The sequence below is a fragment of the Xenopus laevis genome, chromosome 8S (assembly GCF_017654675.1).
Source record: "Xenopus laevis strain J_2021 chromosome 8S, Xenopus_laevis_v10.1, whole genome shotgun sequence".
Classification (NCBI taxonomy): domain Eukaryota; kingdom Metazoa; phylum Chordata; class Amphibia; order Anura; family Pipidae; genus Xenopus; species Xenopus laevis.
Genome location: NC_054386.1, coordinates 49,663,466 through 49,678,656, shown reverse-complemented (window position 1 = coordinate 49,678,656; position 15,191 = coordinate 49,663,466).

Here is a 15,191-nt window from a genome sequence, read left to right as displayed (position 1 = left end):
CCTTTACCGATACTACCAGAAGGCTTAAACTGGACAGATAGCTTCAAATATTTGGGTATTAACATCCATAAGGATCCAGGTAAATTCGTACAGTTAAACTTACTGCCCTTGATGCAGGGTCTGGAACATTAAATTAAAGTATGGACTCGCCTAGCATTATCCCTGATTGGACGCATTAATTTATTTAAAATGGTAATGCTACCCAAGTTTACATATCTATTTAGGCAATCCCCTGTAAGGATCCCAAATACTTTCTTCAAAAAAATCAGGTGTCTACTTATGCAGCTATATTGGCACCCCTCTACACCAAAAATTGCCATGGCAAAATTACTGCTCCCAACCCATGCAGGGGGGTTGGCAGCCCCAAATCTTTTCTTGTATTATCTAGCAGCGAAGCTGGCTACAGCAAAAGGGTGGGTGACCCCATGCTTGGATAATCCTGCCACACGCTTAGAGGCACAAAATATTGGGTCATATGAGGAACTTAAAAATCTCCTCTACAGAGGTTGTAAATATGCAATAAACGCAACAACACCTATGAGAGAAGTAGTTTGGGCATGGAACACAGCTCATGGTCTTCTCCCCAAACTGGAGGGTCACTGCTCAGGGCTCACCCCTATTTGGTGCAACCCCAAACTACCACATATGCAAACTATACCGGATCCTCAAGCCTGGGGCAACTACAGAATAAAGTATATTCAGGATATAATTTCAGATGGTAAACTAATGGATTTTCAAACCCTGAAAGAGATGTACGATCTGCCCAATAAAATGTTTTTTAGGTATATCCAACTTAGACATGCCACACAATCCCAGTTCAAAGGGGTGATAATGGATACCGAGCCTACGCAAATAGAAAAAAGGGCACTAGCTAACGTACACACCAAAAACCTGTCCAGTTTCTAAGCCATTTTGATTACTGTTGGGAAATCTCCACTGGGTAAACTACACGAGAAGTGGCGTAATGATATCCCTGAGTTAGACGCTGACGCCTGGAAAGAGGTCCTCGATTCTATTTTCGACCATATAGTTGCATCCCGAGATAAAATGGTACAATATAAATTCTTACACAGAGCTTATCTTACCCCTAGTGTGCTAGCCAAAATGTCCCCAACCCAGGTGGATGAATGCCCCAGGTGCCATCTCTCCCCAGCAAACTTCATGCACATGGTTTGGTCGTGTAATAAGATACAAAGGTTCTGGGGGGAAATAGCACAGTATATGTCTGACATGATGGATATACCAATCATGGAGGAACCCCGGGGAATGCTTCTGAATCAGGTTGCGGATCTAGCTCCCACGGTAGCAGAGAAAGCATTGATCTCCATAATGTTTGCTTACGCCCGTAAATCCATTACCATGCAATGGAAGGCGCCTCAGGCCCCAATTATACAATTCTGGGAGACGCAGATTACACATGCAGTACCGCTGTACAAACTTCTCTATATAAGACGAGGATGCCCGGCAAAGTTTGAGAAAATATGGTCCCCATTGATTGACGCACATGATGGTCACAATTAGAACCAAGGCAACAACCCTAATGATTCCAAGGATAGCCTAAACAAGGAAGGAGGATAAACATGCCCTACTCAGACACTTCCCCTATATAGGTAGAGTGCAATACAAACATAATGAAGCAGTGCAAAAGTTAAGTTTAGTTAGGTTTATTGGAAATCTATTAGCAGAGTAATTAAGGTAGTACATACAAGGAATAATGGTACAAGCATGGTATAAAGATGTCATAGGCTATGGTAAACTGATCACAATACTGTAATAATGTCTGTGTCACATAAATATACTGAGTAAACTTGTATTTAGTCCATGTTAATGTACTGTATTGAACCAAATAAAAAACTTTTGTTAAAAAAAAATATATATGTTGCTTCTATTTTTGCTGCTTAGGTTGAGGCCTAACATGGCTTCTAAAAATGTTTCTTCGAATACTGCCACATTGTTGGCTAATTTCTTCTGGTTGAGGCCTAACATGGCTTCTAAATATGTTGCTTATAATTTTGCCGCTTAGTTGGCTAATTTCTTCTGGTTGAGGCCTAACATGGCTTCTAAATATGTTTCTTATAATTTTGCGGCTAATGTCTTCTGTTTGAGGCCTGCCTCATTAATTCTTCTGGCTCTAATACAGAGTTGATTACAACATGACTGTTGTTGCTGCTGTTGCTACTAATGCCTCATTATTTGGCAAAAGTCTTCTGTTTGAGGCCTGCCTCATTTAATTCTTCTGGCTCTAATACAGAGTTGATTATAAGTTATAACATGACTGTTGCTGCTGCTGCTGCTGTTGCTACTAATGCCTCATTATTTGGCAAAAGTCTTCTGTTTGAGGCCTGCCTCATTTAATTCTTCTGGCTCTAATACATAGTTGATTATAAGTAGGGATGTAGCGAACGTCGGAAAAAATGTTCGCGAACATATTCGCGAACTTGCGTCAAAAATGCGAACGGTTCGCGAACGTCGCAAACCCCATAGACTTCAATGGGAATGCGAATTTTAAAAGCTAGAAAAGACATTTCTGGCCAGAAAAATGATTTTAAAGTTGTTTAAAGGGTGCAACGACCTGGACAGTGGCATGCCAGAGGGGGATCAAGGGCAAAAATGTATCTGAAAAATACATTGTTGACACAGCGCTGCGTTTTGTGCTGTAAAGGGCAGAAATCACACTACATTTCTAAACTTGTGTAATAAACTGCTTTAAAACGTCCGGCGTCTACATGCCAATCAAGTCGTGTAAAGGTTACAGCCTGTTCACACGCAAAGACAAAACGCGGCGCTTACTGCAACGCAAAAAAACGCGAAGAGCTTTCATGAATGATACCGTCAAGTGAGCAAATAATAGTTTTTAATTACTAGTTGCTTGTCACCTCCAGGATGTTCGTCCTGTTGGTGGCAATATTTCTGTAGTGGTGTGTTTAGCAGTCACCGTGCTTGTGCGCACGTGCACGGTCAGGCAGAGGTAATTCAATGTACAGTGAAGTGAACCAAAAAACACTGATTCTGCAGTGTGGGCCCAGTTTTGGTCTACTTTATTGATCACCTGCGGTGACCATAAAAGATGCGATTTTGCCACTGTTGCAGAACCCTGAAAAATTAGGCATGTGTACTTTCCTGAAAAATTATGTTTTTTTTGTCGCAGCCACTGAAGCACAGAGGGCAGAAAAAATATGCCATATGAATGCTAAAAATATAAATTTTTGTTGTCGCAGCCACTGAAGCACAGAGGCCAGAAAAAATATGCCATATAAATGCTGAAAATATGAATTTTTTTTGTCGCAGCCACTGAAGCACAGAGGCCAGAAAAAAATATGCCATATAAATACTGAAAATATGAATTTTTTTTGTCGCAGCCACTGAAGCACAGAGGCCAGAAAAAAATATGCCATATAAATGCTGAAAATATGAATTTTTTTGGTCGCAGCCACTGAAGCACAGAGGCCAGAAAAAATATGCCATATAAATGCTGAAAATATGAATTTTTTTTGGTCGCAGCCACTGAAGCACAGAGGCCAGAAAAAATATGCCATATAAATGCTGAAAATATGATTTTTTTTGTCGCAGCCACTGAAGCACAGAGGCCAGAAAAATATGCCATATGAATGCTAAAAATATGAATTTTTTTTGTCGCAGCCACTGAAGCACAGAGGCCAGAAAAAATATGCCATATGAATGCTAAAAATATGAATTTTTTTTTGTCGCAGCCACTGAAGCACAGAGGCCAGAAAAAATATGCCATATAAATGCTGAAAATATGAATTTTTTTTGTCGCAGCCACTGAAGCACAGAGGCCAGAAATACTCAGGATTTACCTGTCCAAAAAGTTTTGATTGAAATGAAACCAGTAGGGTTTGCACCCTAGTTTGTAACGGTGGCGGAGGACGCTAAAGGACAGCTGTGTGTGGAGTCATGCGGCGTGCAGAGAAGGACAGCTGCATGGGGAGTCAGAACAAGTCTTCCGGCGTGCAGTAACCCTCCGAGATCCATGCCTCGTTCATTTTAATAAAGGTCAGGTAATCCACACTTTTGTGACCTAGGCGAGTTCTCTTCTCAGTTACAATCCCTCCTGCTGCACTGAAGGTCCTTTCTGAGAGGACACTTGAGGCGGGGCAAGACAAGAGGTTCATGGCAAATTGTGACAGCTCTGGCCACAGATCAAGCCTGCGCACCCAGTAGTCCAGGGGTTCATCGCTTCTCAGAGTGTCGATATCTGCAGTTAATGCCAGGTAGTCCGCTACCTGCCGGTCGAGGCGTTCTTTGAGGGTGGATCCCGAAGGGTTCTGGCGCTGCCTTGGACTGAAAAACCTTTGCATGTCTGACGTTACAGAGTGGCCAAAGTGCATTGTCCTTGCAGGTGCGCTCGTGGCAGGATTACTGGCACCTCTGCCCCTGGAATGTTGATGAGTTCCTGAAGTGACATCACCCTTAAAAGCATTGTACAACATGTTTTGCAGGCTGGTTTGTAAATGCAGCATCCTTTCGGACTTGTGGTACGTTGGTAACATTTCTGCCACTTTATGCTTGTACCGAGGGTCTAGTAGCGTTGCGACCCAGTACAGGTCCTTCTCCTTAAGCCTCTTGATACGGGGGTCCTTCAACAGGCATGACAGCATGAAAGACCCCATTCTCACAAGGTTGGATGCAGAGGTATCCATCTCCGCTTCCTCGTTATCAAGGACTATATCATCCACGGTCTCCTCCCCCCAGCCACGTACAAGACCAGGGGTCCCCAAAAGGTCACCACAAGCCCCCTGGGAAGCCTGCTCCTGTTGGTCCTCCTCCTCCACAAAGCCACCTTCCTCCTCTGACTCCACTTCTGACACCTCTCCCTGCGTTGCAGCAGGTGCCTGGGCTCGTTCTGGTGATTCCGACCAGAAATCGTGCGCTTCCTGCTCCTCGTCACGCTGGTCTACAGCCTCATCTGTCACTCGTCGCACGGCACGCTCCAGGAAGAAAGCAAAGGGTATTAGGTCGCTGATGGTGCCTTCGGTGCGACTGACCATGTTTGTAACCTCTTCAAAAGGGCGCATGAGCCTGCAGGCATCGCGCATAAGCACCCAGTAACGGGGGAAAAAAATCCCCAGCTCTGCAGATCCAGTCCTACCACCCAGTTCAAACAGGTATTCATTGACGGCTCTTTGTTGTTGCAGCAGACGTTCCAACATGAGGAGCGTTGAATTCCAGCGAGTCTGGCTGTCGCAAATTAAACGCCTGACTGGCATGTTGTACCGCTGCTGAATGTCAGCAAGGTGTGCCATGGCTGTGTAGGAACGTCTGAAATGGGCCGACACCTTCCTGGACTGCCTGAGAATGTCCTGGAATCCTGGGTACTTCGAGACAAAACGTTGGACTATTAAATTCAGAACATGTGCCATGCAGGGCACATGTGTTAAATTGCCCAGTCTCAGTGCTGCCAACAGATTGCTTCCGTTGTCACACACCACTTTTCCGATCTTCAGTTGGTGTGGGGTCAGCCACCGATCGGCCTGTGACTGCAGAGATGACAGGAGTACAGATCCGGTATGGTTTCTGCTTTCCAGGCACGTCATCCCCCAAGACAGCATGACAACGGTGTACCTGGCACGTCGAATAGCCTAGGGGGAGCTGGGGGTGCACAGGTGTGGAGGAGGAGGACCCAGCAGCAGAGGAGGAGGAAGCAGGGAAGAAGACGAGGTAGAGAGCGAAGGAGGAGTAGAGGTGGTGGCAGAACCGCGTGCAATCCGTGGCGGTGACACCAACTCCACTGTTGTTGTTGAGCCACGCATTCCCTGCTTCCCAGCCATAAGCAAGTTCACCCAGTGGGCAGTGTAGGTGACATACCTGCCCTGACCATGCTTGGAAGACCATGCGTCAGTAGTCATATGGACCTTTGCCCCAACACTAAGTGACAGAGATGCGGTGACTTGGCTCTACACATGGTGGTACAGGTGTGGTATTCCCTTCTTGGAGAAAAAATTGCGGCTGGGTACCTTCCACTGCGGTGTCCCAATTGCTACAAATTTGCGGAAGGCCTCAGAGTCCACCAGCTGGTATGGTAAAAGCTGGCGGGCTAAGAGTGCAGACAAGCCAGCTGTCAGACGCCGGGCAAGGGGGTGACTCGCAGACATTAGCTTCTTACGCTCAAACATGGCCCTCACAGAAACTTGGCTGGGGGCAGATGACTGGGAACTGGTGGTCAAGGTGGAAGGCGGAGTGGAGGGTGGTTCAGACGGGTCAAGGACAGCAGAGGTAGAGCAGTAAGATGCTGGACCAGAAGGAGGGTGGCTTTTAGTTTGTCTGCTGCCTTTGAGGTGTTGCTCCCATAGTGCTTTGTGCTTGCCGTTCATTGTGCCTTCGCATAGAAGTTGTACCTATGTGGGTGTTGGGCTTCCCAAGACTCAGTTTCTGACTGCACTCATTGCAAATTACAACGCTTTTGTCAGAGGCACACACATTAAAAAAATCCCACACTGCTGAGCTTTTTGAAGCTGGCAATCTGGCGGTAAACAGTAGAAGTTGGCGGCAATGGCGGGTGCGTTGGCCAGCTGACCACAGGTGCCGATACATGTTGTTGCCCTACTGTTCCCTGCGAGCTGTCCTCCCTGCTTCTTCTAAGTCTTATTCTCCTCCTGCCTCTCTGACTCTCCGTCTCTCCATCTGAACTATCCTCCTCTTGCTCTCTTCTACTGGGCACTCACAAAACATCAATCTCCCTCATCATCATTCTCCTCAGATGCATCAATTTCTTCTAACAGCTCACAGAAGGAAGCAGCAGCGGGGACCTCCTCATCACTCATTATGTCCATCTCTGTTGTGTTGTCTGCCAGAATTATATCTGGTGTAACGTCCTCATCTCCTTCATCTTCTTCTGCCAATAATGGTTGCGCATCACTCAGTTCAAGAAACTCATGTGTAAATAACTCCTCTGACTCCAGTGAAGAAGGGGCGCCGGTGGTGGAGGAAGTGTTACGTGGGGTGCCCATAGCAGAGGAGGATGAGTATGTTGTGGCAAAGTTAGAAACGGTAGAGGATGGGGTGTGCTGTGTAAGCCAGTCAACTACCTCTTCAGCATTTTGGGAGTTCAGGGTAATTGCCTTTGTAAAACTGGGCAATTTCCTAGGGCCACAGGATAGCATAGCAGCACGGCCCCTAGTGCCTCTGCGTGGCGGCCTGCCTTTGCCTGGCATTTTTTTTAAAACAACAACAACAACTCAGGTGGTGTTTCTGGAGACGGTATTATTATTGATATTTAGACAGAATGTGAACAAGCTCACACAGCTAGGCGGCAGTTGTTTGAAGAACACACTGGGCAAACAATGTCTGCAAGGTCAACGTATACACTACAGCAGTGGATACGGAATATATTATTGCTGCTTGAAAAAACGTCACTCAGGTGGTGTTTCTGGAGACGGTATTATTATTGATATTTAGACAGAATGTGAAAAAGCTCACACAGCTAGGCGGCAGTTGTTTGAAGAACACACTGGGCAAACAATGTCTGCAAGGTTAACGTATACACTACAGCAGTGGATACGGAATATATTATTGCTGCTTGGAAAACGTCACTCAGGTGGTGTTTCTGGAGACGGTATTATTATTGATATTTAGACAGAATGTGAAAAAGCTCACACAGCTAGGCGGCAGTTGTTTGAAGAACACACTGGGCAAACAATGTCTGCAAGGTCAACGTATACACTACAGCAGTGGATACGGAATATATTATTGCTGCTTGAAAAACGTCACTCAGGTGGTGTTTCTGGAGACGGTATTATTATTGATATTTAGACAGAATGTGAAAAAGCTCACACAGCTAGGCGGCAGTTGTTTGAAGAACACACTGGGCAAACAATGTCTGCAAGGTCAACGTATACACTACAGCAGTGGATACAGAATATATTATTGCTGCTTGGAAAACGTCACTCAGGTGGTGTTTCTGGAGACGGTATTATTATTGATATTTAGACAGAATGTGAACAAGCTCACACAGCTAGGTGGCAGTTGTTTGAAGAACACACTGGGCAAACAATGCCTGCAAGTGCACTACTATTGGTGCACTACTATGAAGAACAGCAAACATCACTGGACACGTTGAAGAACAGTAAGATAAGTAAAATAAAAAAAATATATATATATTAAAAAAAAAAAATTACTCTGGTTGGTGCTACTAGGAGCAGCACACCAGTCCCACTCCCCAACACAGCTAGACTAATAGCACTGGGCTCTTATAGTAGCAAAGTAAAAAAACAAAAAAGAAAATAAAAGCAGTCCTTACAAGGACTATTGGGTTACAGGCAGCAGTCAGCAGATGAGAGATCAGCAGCAGGACAGCTGCCCACAGCAGCTACATACAGAGCACTGCAGTAGAAGGTAGATTACTAGCCAGCAAAGCTACCTAACCTAAAATGTCCCTTAAATCCCTGCAGAGTTCTGTCCCTACAATACAGAGCAGTATCAAGTAGATTACTAGCCAGCAAAGTTACTATCAACTGTCCCTCAAATCACTCAACAGCTCTCTCCCTACACTAGCTCTTCCAAGCACACACAGGCAGAATGAAAAAACGCTGCAGGGCTTCAGTTTATATATGGAAGGGGAGTGGTCCAGGGGGTGTGGGGGTGGTCCAGGAGGGAGAGCTTCCTGATTGGCTTCCATGTATCTGCTGGTCTGGGGTGAGAGGTCAAAAATAAGCGCCAGCTAAGGCGAACCCAAATTGGCGAACGTCGCGAACATTCGGCGGACGCGAACAGTCGATGTTCGCGTGAATTAGTTCGCGGGCGAACAGTCCGCGACATCCCTAATAGCCAATTCCCATTCCCAAGCTTAAACAAAGTTTAAGTGTTTCTTTAGTTCTCGCTGTGTTTGAAGACCATACAATGTTGAAATAGAGGGAGGATCTGGGGCTAAACATAGTTGTTCATGTGTTTGGCATGTGTTTCCACCCAAATAGTGATAGAAATGTTTAATCTCATAGTATTGGTAGTCAGGCAAGTGACTGGTCTGTCTGGCTTGTCTCAGTTTCTCGAGGTCTGCTAATTGATTATTTATCATGAGATGTACCATTTGAAGGTGACCATCTACTAGCCACTCCTGGAATGAATTAGAATTTAAGGCGAGTGGGAATGCCGGATTATTGGTCACCGGAGTGAGGAGAAGGTGACATTGAGAGTTGCATCTGAGACTTTAGTGCATCCCAGACCTCCATTGTATAAGTTAGAGCTGGGTGGGATGTGTGGATTATTCGACGATGTATCTTATCAACCCAAGGTAGGTGGATGAGATGCGTGCACGTATACTGTTGTTCAATTTCAATCCACGCTTTGTCATCCAGGTGATATGACCAATCAATAATTCTGTTCAGGATCGCTGCTCTGTGGTATCGTAGGCAGTCTGGCATAGTAAGTCCACCTTCTGTCTTCTTTCTGTAAAGTGTGCTCCTTCTGATCCTGGGTGGCTTATTATTCTATACAAATTTATAGTAGATTGGAAGGATTTGAGGCAGGATGAAGGAAAAGGCAAAGGTAAACATTGGTACATGTATAGGAGTCTCTGCATCACATTCATTTTGATCACATTAATTTTCCCTAGCCAAGAAATAGGTTGTTTGGCCCAGAATATCAAATCTTTTTTCAATTTTGACAAGCAGTTTTGTCCCAGTTTGCTGTCCATAACCTTCAAAGAGAACACACGCCATCCTTTGTTTCCTAACACTTTACACAACGTATTCATAGATCCAATGTAAACCCCTTAAAGAGGTGGTTCACCTTTAAGGTAACTTTTAGTATGCAATAGTATGGCAAATTCTAAGCAACTTTTAATTCGGTTTTCATTATTTTATTTTTTTTAGTTTTTTAATTATTTGCCTTTTTCTTCTAAGTTCTGACTCTTTGCAGCTTTTAAATGTGGGTCACTGACCCCAACTAAAAAGCAAATACTATGTCCGGCTACAAATGTATTGTTAGTCATTGCTACTTTTTTCTATTTAGGCCTCTCCTATTCATATTCCAGTCTCTTATTTAAATCAATGCATGATTGCTAGGGGAATAATGTTAAAATATAGTGTGACTTAATATCGAAATTTATTTAAAAAATCAATGTATTTGAGTGTTACAGTAGTCAATTTATCAATTTCGGCGCCGTCACATTGAAATTCAGCGCCGTCGCATCGAAATACGGTGCACGTCATAGCAAACTAGGTTTAAGCGTGCGCGCATCAAAAACGGGCTTCGCCACTATAAATAGCCCCGCCCTTGCTTACAGTTGTAGGAGTGCAGTTAGAAAATGGCAGGATCTGGCATGATGACAAGTCAGCAGCTGTGGTACTTCGTCAGGTACCTGCACCGGGAGGTACCCCTCCTGGTATGAGGGGTATCCAGGCATTCCGCCGCAGCATAATGGAGTGGCTGAGGCGCAGGCTGCGCAGGGAGTTTGGCGTGCGCCTAACTTTGAGGGTGCTCCAGAGAATCTGGAGCGATTTGAAAAGGCGCCACAGCGCATTCGTTGAAGAACTGCGCATGGAGGTTGAAGGTAGAGTTATTTAAAAAGAAAACATCTTATAATGATTTGCTATTTTACAGCAAAAATGTATTTAAGTGAATACTGTAATTAGGATTGGAACAGTTGACTTTGACTGACTGTCATAATTGCAGAAAAGTTAGATAACAAGTAAATGAGCTGTCAAATAGAAATTATTTAAACAGATTATAATAGTTACATAGTTAAATTGGGTTGAAAAAAGACAAAGTCCATCAAGTTCAACCCCTCCAAACATACACCCCTCTCTACTTTTAATTAAATTCTATATACCCATACCTATACTAACTATAGAGCTTAGTATCACAATAGCCTTTGATATTATGTCTGTCCAAAAAATCATCCAAGCCATTCTTAAAGGCATTAACTGAATCAGCCATCACAACATCACCCAGCAGTGCATTCCACAACCTCACTGTCCTGACTGTGAAGAACCCCCTACGTTGCTTCAAATGAAAGTTCTTTTCTTCTAGTCTAAAGGGGTGGCCTCTGGTACAGTGATCCACTTTATGGGTAAAAAGGTCCCCTGCCATTTGTCTATAATGTCCTCTAATGTACTTGTAAAGTGTAATCATGTCCCCTCGCAAGCGCCTTTTTTCCAGAAAAAACAACCCCAACCTTGACAGTCTACCCTCATAATAGATTTATTTAAACGGAATACATGGGTTTCCCTTCTTAACTACAATAAAGCCACTTGATTCCTATTTATTTTGGTATTTTGGAGCAAATGTGTATTTGTTTAGGCCTGTGGCAAGGCTTATAAGAATTTTACTTCACATAAAGGTAGATTTATTTAAACGGAATAAATAGGCTTCCCTTCTTAACTACAATAAAGCCACTTGATTCCTATTTATTTTGGTATTTTGGAGCAAATGTGTATTTGTTTAGGCCTGTGGCAAGGCTAATAAGAATTTTACTTCACATAAAGGTAGATTTATTTAAACGGAATAAATAGGTTTCCCTTCTTATCTACAATAAAGCCACTTGATCAGGCTCGGATCTGTGGAAAGGCCACCAAGGCCCGGGCCTATGGCTGGAGGATTTTAGGGTGGCGGCATGCTGTCCAACCACACCCATATTGGTTCAGAAACACTGGGGATGCACAGGAGATACAATAGTTTCCCATGAAGCAATCCCCATTGCTCCTGTCCAGATGATAAAAATTTGCCCGAATAAAGGGGAGGGGGCAGGGGCGACAAATGGCAGTGGGCCTAGGGGTGCCTACTATGTAAATCTGGCCCTGCACTTGATTCCTATTTATTTTGGTATTTTGGAGCAAATGTGTATTTGTTTAGGCCTGTGGCAAGGCTAATAAGAATTTTACTTCACATAAAGGTAGATTTATTTAAACGGAATAAATAGGTTTCCCTTCTTAACTACAATAAAGTTAATTTTCCTGTAGTTACAACATGACACCTTATCCTGTATAATTCATACTGTGCAAATGCAATTTCTGTGTTACTCAAACTGAAATTCATTCATTGCCAGCTGAGTGGATCCAGGATGATCCTGATAATGCAGCAGCACCACCACCACCTGACCAGGCAGCACCACCACCACCTGACCAGGTAGCACCGCCACCACCTGACCAGGCAGCACTGCCACCTGACCAGGTAGCACCGCCAGCTGTCCAGGCACCACCACCTCTCCGGGCAGCACCACTACCTGAACAGGCGGCACCACCACCTAACCAGGGGCTCAGTGTAGGCACTCAGACTGGGAATGCCTATTATGACCACACTGAGCTCCTGGTCACCCTGGTCCACCAGGTGAATGCCATCAGGCAGGATCTGGGAGAGGTCAGGGATATCGTGGAGTCCCTGCAGAGGGTCATTGCTCCTCCTCCACTGTAATTTTATTACATTCTTCTTTTGGCCTAGCACCGTTGTGCTATTTTGTTTATTAAAAAAGTTTTTTTATATCTATATATTTTGAGTTCATTTTTCATTTAACTAAACTAATACTCACATGGTACTTGAAATTGTTTGGATTCTAATAACACAACGATGACTATTCTTAATCGGAGTCATTAAAATTACATTACATAGTATTTCAGAATCATTACAATTACATGATGTAAATATAAGGTTCATTCACATAAACATAAGGTTTATTTATTTTTATCTGAGATACAAAGCATCTAGATACTATCTGTTCAGATTTATTAGTTGTACTTGTGTTAGTAATCTACTATTAGATATATAAAGTACAGATGGTACTTTTTGGTTAAACAGTGATATAGAGTAGTAGTAGATACCAATCCACAATCGTTATAAGTTGAAGAAACTTGCAAAATGGGAGCCAATTTTTTCAAGATAGGAGTCCTCTAACAATGCAGGGCATGTGTGTAGCAGTATACTAAGTGAAACATGCGTGTGTATTGGTCTTCCCATTGAGTCCAATCCAATTCAGCACATTCAGACACAAAGCAAAAGATACCATATTCATTTATCATCACAGACTACAAAGCTTGAAACTAAGGGAAAATTTTTTATTCGTAGCCCCAAAGGTGAAAAAAGGTTATACAAACAAAACACCCATAGAAGATGGGTTTCATCAAATTGCACTGCACGTCAAAAATAACGTTGCGCGCTAAAAGACTTATATGTGCCCGCGACAAAATTATTATTATTCGCAAATCATTCGGCGAAGCGAAATGCCACAGATTCTCCCATCACTACTCATCAGAACAATTAATAAACTACCTCGATGATATCCAATTTCCTCAACTGTCACCATAGGCAAATGCCCTTCTTAATGCCCATGTTACCTTAGTAGAAGTGCAGGATGCAATAGCCTCCCTTCAATCCAATAAAACATCAGGTCCTGATGGCCTTCCATCGGTTTGGTACAAAACCTCCAGTGAAATCCTCTCCCCCTGGTTATATAAGACTATAATGCATGCCACTGAGGAAGACCACCTCTCTCCCTCCTTCAACGAGCCAGTGATTGTGGTCATTCCAAAAGAAGGGAAGGACCCTATTAACTGCGGGTTCTATCGACCCATCTCCCTGCTAAACACAGATGCCAAGGTGTTTGCTAAGATCCTGGCTAACAGATTAAAGCAAACTATAGAGGAAATAGTGGAACCAGACCAAACTGGTTTTATGCCCAATAGATCTACCAATGTGAATATCCGAAGATTATTTACAAATCTACATGTGAAACATAGCAATCATGGCTCACAAGTAGTAGTGTCACTTGATGCGGCTAAAGCAGTTGACTCTATAGAATGGCCATACCTTTGGGAAACCTATATAGAGGGATGCCCATTATCACCATTCCTTTTCGCACTGGCAGTGGAGCCTCTGGCAGTCCTAGTCCGCCAGGCAAACAACATCACAGGACTCCTGTAAGGAAAATGAGTGATTCACTGAGCAGAAGATAGAGAGAGTAGAACAACACCTTAAAGATGGCGTCTAGAGCTTTTGGCAATTCAAGGAATGTGACACTGGTTAATGCTTGATTTTCACCATATATAGTATGCTAAGTGTAGTTTTTACCATATATAGTATGCTAGCTGATAAAATGTATAAATCTTCTTATATCCTGTGTGGGGGAAACATATATAAAGCTTCATTTGGGGGGAGGCTCTTTGACTTCTGCCTGGACTTCAGAGTGCCTGGTTATGTTGGAATTGCTGCTGAGCCATTTTATGGAGGGGTCCCTCAGCTAAGTATCAATAAATCTCTTATGTTTGTTTTACTTGTGTGTGTCAGTTTAATCACTCTACAGACTGAACAAGAGCCCAATCTCAATACATTTGGTACCAGGAGCGTGGGGTCTGTAATTTGATTACTGACGGTGTCTGTTTGTCTACTCTGTGTGTCTACTCTACCTCTTTTCCTTGTCTAGGTCTGGGGATAGTAGGTATTCTTTGTGTATTGTGTATTTGTAATTACTGTTTGAATAGGAGACATTCTTAAAAAAATGTCATGGATAAAAAGGCTGAAAGGGGTGGGGAAAAGCACTAGTGAGAGAACGGGGATATTGTGGATATCAGTAGCCCGGGAATGTGCTAAGTACTCCCCCACCATTGAGTTGGCTAACACAAAGTATGTAGTAGCGAATCTTGACTTCTCAAAGTATGATAAGAGGGAAAGTAGAGCTGCTGCAGAGGTGGGTTGGTTGTGTTTTCAAGTGTTAGAGCAACAAACTAAGCAGATACAGGATTTAGAGTTACAACTTCAAACTGTCAAAGACCAATTGCAACTCTTAAGGTTATGCAGTCAGAATGCAGAGCAAGAAAAGGAACAGTTAGCTGCACAGTTTGAACAGTATATTATAAAGACTGTTAATAGGAAAAGAAGGAGAAAGAAGCAGAAGCTCGTTAGAAATCACGTAGAAGTGCGGGCTTTGATAACCTCTCAGGATTGGGAGGGGGTGAATGAATGGTCAGGGTCTGAAGAGGGGATGGATGATGACATTTGTGAGGTCAGACCCATTGTAACTCATAGACAAAAGAGAGAGGTGAGGGAGAAAAGTGGACAGCAGGCAGAACACACATATTCCACATCGGGAGAGGATGTGTCAGCTGAGCAACAGTTGACTGAGGAAACTTGGTCATGGTCAGCTAGTGAATTAACTGAAATTAGGCAAAAGTTTACACAAACGGTTGGAGAGGGATTACTGGAATGGGTTTTACGTGTCTGGGATTTAGGAGGTGATGGTATTATGC